The sequence below is a fragment of the Camelus ferus genome, chromosome 16, assembly GCF_009834535.1.
Source record: "Camelus ferus isolate YT-003-E chromosome 16, BCGSAC_Cfer_1.0, whole genome shotgun sequence".
Taxonomy (NCBI): domain Eukaryota; kingdom Metazoa; phylum Chordata; class Mammalia; order Artiodactyla; family Camelidae; genus Camelus; species Camelus ferus.
In genome coordinates, this window is record NC_045711.1 from 47,491,651 (window position 1) to 47,498,915 (window position 7,265).

General features: G+C 39.8%; 1 long non-coding RNA gene across 1 annotated transcript; it reads left to right on the top strand.

Annotated features, from left to right (window-relative positions):
* On the top strand, window positions 1-7,055 carry LOC116656849. The gene is made up of 4 exons (XR_004311851.1): window positions 1-21; window positions 3,908-4,180; window positions 4,955-5,061; window positions 6,764-7,055. It is a non-coding gene; the product is annotated as an uncharacterized LOC116656849 (long non-coding RNA).
* The last annotated feature ends 210 nt before the right edge of the window (window positions 7,056-7,265 follow it).

Genomic DNA, 7,265 nt, shown 5'->3' on the forward strand with positions numbered 1-7,265 from the left:
GTCACCTCGTTGGAACATAAGGTGCTCCTAGTATTCTTATCACTTGAAATTTATAAGGGTTTTAGGAGCCCTAAAGTCAGGGAGTCAGGGCTGGGGTGGAAGACCAAATACTAGAACAGGAGAGGCTCCTGGTGCTCTTATCACTTAGGATGTGACAAAGGTTTTAGGAACTACGTGCCAGGCACTGGGGGCAGAGGTTAATATATATGTTTTCTATTATCTCATGTTTGTACGTTTTGTATGCACACAAATATCTTTTGTCCCCTATTAGTTTGTAATTCAAGGCTTCTCAGCCTTGGTACTGTTGATATTTTGGACCAAATAATTCTTTGTTGCTAGGGGGCTGTCCTGTGCATTGTAGAATTTTTTAGCGGTATCCCTGGCTTCTACCTACTTGGTACCAGTAACACACCCCTCTCAAACCCTGACAGTCAGAAACCTGACAAGGTCTCCAGACCTTGCTATGTTCCCTGGTGGCAAAAATAGCTTCCCCACCCCCTGCAGTTGAGAACCACTGCTCCTTGAGGTCAGCTGCCGTGTCATAAATCCCTGTATTCCACACGGTGAGTTTATTGCCCAAAGAGTATCACTGCCTTATGAAAATAGTAACTAATTTTTATAAAGCCCTTCCTCTGTACTGTTCTAAGCTCCACACACATATTAACTCATTTAATCTTCACAACAACCCTATGAGATAGGTACTATTATTATGCCCCTTTTACAATCAAGAAGCTAAGACTCGAAGAGATTAGTTTAGTTATTCATGGTCACCCAGCTGGGAAGTGACACCTGGGATTTGAACTCCAACCCAGGCAGTCCAGCTGCAGATTCTGAGCTCTCAACCATTTTGCTATCTACTGCTTTTAAATACAAAGAAAGAAAAAACTTTTTTTTTTAAGCCAGACATTGTCCATCTGCCTACAGAATTTGCATAGGCAAACACGTAAAAATAAAGTTTCCTGTTCTGCCTTTTTCACAAAACATGATATAGCAAAGCATTTTGCCGTATTCCTAAAATCTTCTACATTGTTTAAGTATAATTTACTGGCAATGAAGTGCACCCATTTTAAGGGTACAGTTTGATAAGTTTTGACGAATGTATAAGTCCGTGCTGCCACCAACACAAGATATAGAACATTCTCATCACCTTTGTTCCTTTCTATAGTGGCAGCCGAAGCTGGCTTGTACCCTAGTACCTGCTCAGGAGCACCAGCTTTGTGTACATCTCTCGAATTTACATTTAGTGACATCACATTGGTAGCTCAAAATTAGCCATTGTGGGAGTACTTCATTGAAATTGGGAAAGTGCCACAGATCAAGACTTCTTTAAAAAAAAATTGTTTTAGAACCAGTTAACCAGTACTACAGCTTGTGCCCCTTTGCAGTCACCCATCCATCTTACAGCCAGTCTGCTTTCTGACATTTCCTTTTGCATTTCTAAGAATTCTGTAAATAAAATCATGCACTATATACTCTTTTGTGCCTAGCTTCTTTTGTTCAGCATGCTTTTGAGAATCATCAACATTGTTACACATATCAATAGTTCATTCCTTTTCATTGGATTCTGTTGTATTGGTAAACAGCTTGGCCAGGACCTTTACTGTGATTTCCACAGAAAGGAACAGGTGAGGCAGGGTAAGCAGGCTTAGGATTGGCTAGCTTAATTTTCGTGGACCTTGGGGCATAGGGACTGCCTATAGTTGTCTGGTGTCTGGCCCTGAAATGATTAGGGTGGAGGAAAAGTAACTGATTGTGAGAGCCTGATAAGTAGGTGGTAAGTAAGGGTTTTGGATTGGTTGTATATAAAAGGTACACTGGAAGAAAATGGTTTACTGTCTCTAAGAATTGGCTCGCCCTGGGAGGGGCAGCCTCTCCAGGGCTAGCAAGGCCCCAAGATGTCAAAGCATCAGTAAATAAGGAAATTCTTTTTTTAATTTTATGGAGGAGGTAATTAGGTTTTTTAATTTTATTTATTAATTTTAATGGAGGTACTGAGGATTGAATCCCGGACCTTGTGGATGCTAAGCATGTGCTCTACCACTGAGCTAGACCCTCCCCCAAAGAAAAGTTTTAAAAACATGATTATACACCTGTTGGAAGGTTATTCTAGAAAGAATCTGAACTGTGAGGTGCTAGGCAAAGCAGAAACAAGGTACCTTACTGTACTAAAACACAGGAAATTAGGTAAAAGACTACATAACACATGGCAAGAGCTGGTCCTCTTGTCACACGTGCCCCTGAGGTTCTCCCTTTAATCAGTAGATTGGACGATCCTTTGGGAAAACTGACCAGCTAGAGAAGAAATACCTTTGGATACTGTATGAGTTTTCCATACATAGGGCTGTGTTACAAAGTACCAAAATCTTGGTATCTTAAAACAAAAGCAGTTTCCTCTCACAGTTCTGAAGTCAGAAGTCCAAAATCAGTCAAGTCTGGAAACACATCAGCAGGGCCATATTCCCTCTGGAGGCTGTAGGGAGCATTTCTTTACTTGCCTCTTCTGGCTCTGGTGCTCCAAGTGCTCCTTGACTTAACAGCTGCATCACTCCAGTCTGCCTCCATCTTCAAATAACTTTCTCCTCTTCTGTGTCTCTCCTCTCTGTAGCCCTTATAACACTTGTTATTGGGCTCACTCAGGTAATCCAGAATGGTCTTATCTCAAGATCCTTCACTCAGATCTCAGAACTTTTAACTCAGTTACATTGCAAAGACCCTTTTTCCAAATAAGGTCACTTCACAGATTATGGGGATTAGAATGTGGACATATCTTTTTGGGGGGGCACTATTCAACCCATTAGAGATACTAAGCTGAGAGTCCCCAGTAATGTCTGTCAACTGAGAGGCCCTGTCTCATGAACACAGAGCTCCCCCAAAATTTTAATGCCTTGGTCTTAACCATGAGTGGACTGTCAAGGATCATCAGGTAGTCAAGGAAAGCCACTAAAACGAAAGACAAACACCAAATAAATAAACAAGAGCAAGAAAACTGGAGAATACAGAAACAGCACAAAGGACAGAATGAAACAGATCTTTAAAGATGACATTGTCATACAGAGATGTTGCATCCATGAAACAAGAACAGGAAGTTATTTTTAAAAAAGAACATTAGAGAATACAGATCTTTAAAATATGATAACCAGGGGTTTGGGTATAGCTCCTTGGTAGAGTGAATGCTTAGCAGGCACAAGGTCCTGGGTTTGATGCCCAGTGCCTCCACTAAAATAAATAAAATAAATAAATAATAATAAAATAAATAAATTATTAAGATAATATAACCACTAACTTCAATCAAAGGGTTGGAAGGTAAGATTGAGAAAATATCCTAAAAAAAAATAAATGGGTGGAAAATAGGCATAAAAAGTTTTGAACCTAGAAGTATCCCAGGAGGATTAACATTCAACTAAGAGGAGTTACAGAGAAATAAAACAGAAAAATGGAGGGAAAGCAGTCATCGAAAAATAATTCGAGAAGTCAGAACTGAATGGCTTAGATCTCCAGAATGAGAAGTCCACTGAGTGACCAACATAATGGATGGAAAAGAAATAGATTTCAGATTATTGGGTAAATAGTGGAAGGTTACTAAAACCTTCCAGAGAAAAAGCAGTTAACATTCAAAGGATCAGCCATGAGAATGGCACCCTGCTTCCCACCAGCCATGCTGGAAGACAGTGGAGGAATGCTTTTATTAAACTATTTATGACCATGCGTGAGGTCTAGGTTCAATCCTCAGCACCTCCACTAAAAAAACAAAACAAAACAAAACAAAAAAAAACCACGAACAGAAAAATTTATTTGTGACCTATAATTTTATGAATTAGCCAAATTGTGAATTCAGTAAAGTAAGCACATTTTCAGATGTGTGAAATCTGAAAAAATTTTTACTTACTATCCATGTACCCTTTCTCAGGAAATGACTGGGGGATGTGGTACACCAAAATGAGAGAATAAACCAAGAAACAGGAAGACATGTGCTCCTGGAAACAGGATATTCAACAGAGATGAGAAATGAAGAGAATCCTCGAGATGCTGATGAAAGGAAATCCCAGGGCAACAGACAGATAACCTGGCTGCAGGCCTTTGAGAGTAACCAGTCTGGACTGGAGCGGGACGACCGAAGGCCCCAGAAGGGATGTCTCCAAGGGATAACATGAAATGGATAGAGGAAAAATTTACACTTCTGGTAGTGATGGAGAATAAATTAATTATAGGGACATGGAAAACTAAGCAAATAACAGAACAAACCCCAGCAATTTGTTTTTATTAATGATTAACTCCAGGAAAAAATGTTATAAAAAACTGAAAAAGAAACACAGTTTAGTTGTAGTAAACTAAATAGCTTGGCTGTGGATAGTATTTATGGAGGCGGAATTGTGTAAACAGTGTGGTTATTGATCGCCTCTAACGTCAGCTCTCGTGGGCTTTCCTCTTTGTAGACTGCATTCCAGCCAGCAGGGGTGCTCTTTGTTGCAGTTACTCTGGGTTTCTTTTGTTTAAAACAGGAATTGAGTTAATTAAATTCAGTTAGTGAATTAATATGTTCATAAATTTATTTTTGAATTAAATATCAATACAAATGAGTCTAAAGAAAAGGCTGTGATGAAAGTGTACACACACACACACACTTTTTTTCTTTTTTGGACTAAATACCTGGAAAGGATTGTCAAGCTTTAAACTTGTGTTCTCTTAACTAATTTGAGACTTTTGATTTACCTGAACATCATATCATGGTGTATACCCATTCATCCCATTACAGGGAAGTTGTATATATTTGAATCCAATGTATGTTAGATTGACCCGTAACACATTATATTGTAAATTTTTTTTCTAGTTCTGTTTTTATTTTTGCCAGTAGATGGTGAGCAATTTGAGGGCAGGCTCTTGTTCTTTCTTCTGTAAGATTCTGGCACCTAACACAGACCTTTACTTTTTTTTTTTTTTTTTTTTGAAATCCAAGATGAAGACACCACAGAGACCACAGTTTGAGTTGATGACCACATCTAATATTTGCAGAGCGTTGAATTTCTCATACAGCAGTATCACATCCGTCTGCCCCATACTGAGGTTGGTGTTTTTATTTAGTATCTCTTCTACCCTCCTATTTTGCAGAAAAGGCCCTGAGTTCCAAAGAATGCCTTCCCTAAGGTCACGCAAGTCATTGTTGGAGCCTCTAGCAGAACTAAGGTCTCCTGACACCCAGTGATGCATTAAAAAACTTTTTTAAAAATTGTGGTTAGAAAAATTTACCATCTTAACCTTTTTTAAGTGTGTAAGTTCTGTAGTGTTAAGTATATTCACATTGTAGTGTAACAGATCTCCAAAAATTTTTTATCTTGCAAAACTGAAACTCTATACCATTGAACAACCACTCTCTACTCTCCCCTCACCCCTGCCCTTGGCAACCACCATTCTTCTTTCTGTCTGTATGAATTTGAGTACTCTGGATACCTTCTGTAAGTGGAATCATACAATATATGTCTTTTGTGATTGGCTTATTTCACTTAGCATATGTCCTCGAGGTTCATCCATTTTCTTCCTTAAGGTTAAACAATATTACATTGTATGGACGTAGCCAGTTGTTTATCCATTCATCCATCAGTGGACACTTGGGTTACTTCCACCTTTTTAGCTGTTGTGAATAATGTTGCTCTGAGTTCGAGTGTACATATATCTTTTCAAGATCCTGCTTTCAGTTCTTTTGGATCTATCCCCAGAAGTGGGATTCCAGTAATGCATTTTTAAAATTCTCCAACTCATTCCAAAAATGATTTGAGGTCACTCTTCCAGCACCTTCTTAAGTATTAAAAAAAAAAACTTCTAAATTTTGAATGAATGAATGAATGAATGAACAAAGGGGCCAGAATGGAACAGAGGAGAACAGCAGAAATGATTGACCTAACAGCAGTCTTTGAGGGAATGAAGCTTTTTACCTTTACTCTTGGGAAGTAGCTGCCGATAATTAAGAGCCACCAGAGGTGGACTGGAATGGCCTAGGCTTGTTTCCTCATGTACAAAATAGGCTCCAAAACATTCCCAAAGTAAGCCCGGTGCATGAGAAAGGGTCACAAAGGAGGGCTTGGGTATTCATGACCCCTGGTCTGTACGGGAGTGGGTGTACCAACTCAGATATTCTGGGCCTGGCACAGGACCTTCATGAGGGCTCTGGTCAAAGTGGGGACTGTGGTATAATGTGCTGGTCATAAGTCAGTTCTCAGCTTGACATTGTTGCCAGATCTTCTGATTTTGCAAGAAAACTGGAAATCTGGGTTTTTATGTGAAATACCATGATTTTTAAAAGCTGGCATTTAAATTTTCAAAAAGATTTACAGGGCATCATGTAAGTCAAAGACAAAACACACATTTGCAACCTCTGGTCTGTGGTACTGTGGGGCACTTGTGGTAGTTGGTGACCTCGGGGGAAGAATTGTGTCTGGCTTGTTTGACCAGGGCTGGGAAAAGGTTAATGGGACCCAAATCAAATGCCTGTACCTGCAAAAGTTCTCCCCTTCTGTCCTTGGGTAAAGTTTAATGTGTTGCAGGTGGAGAGGAAATGACCCAAAAGGAACCATTAGGTTTTCCTGGTAGTAAATCTGTGCTGGTCAAATAGGAGAGGAGGGCCTCTGGTTTCAAATCCACTCTGTGAGATTCAGTTGTGCCTACTTCACAGAACCACAGTAAGAATAAAACGCCACAGATTTGGAAAGGTGTTGAATTTTTCCTAAAATGTAATGCGGGTGCTAACTGAGATAATTATTTTGCCTTGAAGATCTCAGAAGAGTGTAATGTTTTGGGAATGATGACAGCTTCTACAAAAGCTGACCTCGGAGATGCTGGGCCCAAGCTCTGGCAGGAAAAATGAAGGGGAAAGAAGGTGTCAGCCGTTCTGCTCTGGTGGGAGTTGTGTTGCTGAAAGTGGCGCTGGGGGGTCGGTGTGGAGTTGAGAAGCACACAGGGCCGTGGATGGTGTGATCCTGCTCCAGACGGCCAAGCTCCCTGCTGGGCTTCCTGAACCTCACACTGGAAGTTTCAGCTGAAATAAACCTCTGACCTTGCCACCAGTTCCCTCGACTAAGTGGGGCTTTTATATTTTACAGACTATTTCATATTCCCACTTAGAAGGAGATTGGAACTGTTACTTCTATTAAGAAAGCAGCACTGCTTATTATTACTACTGCTACTATTACTGATATTCCCATCATACTTTATAACTTACAAAGGCCTTTCATCTGTATTCTTTTTTTTTAAGTGAAAGCAACTTTATTTAGAAA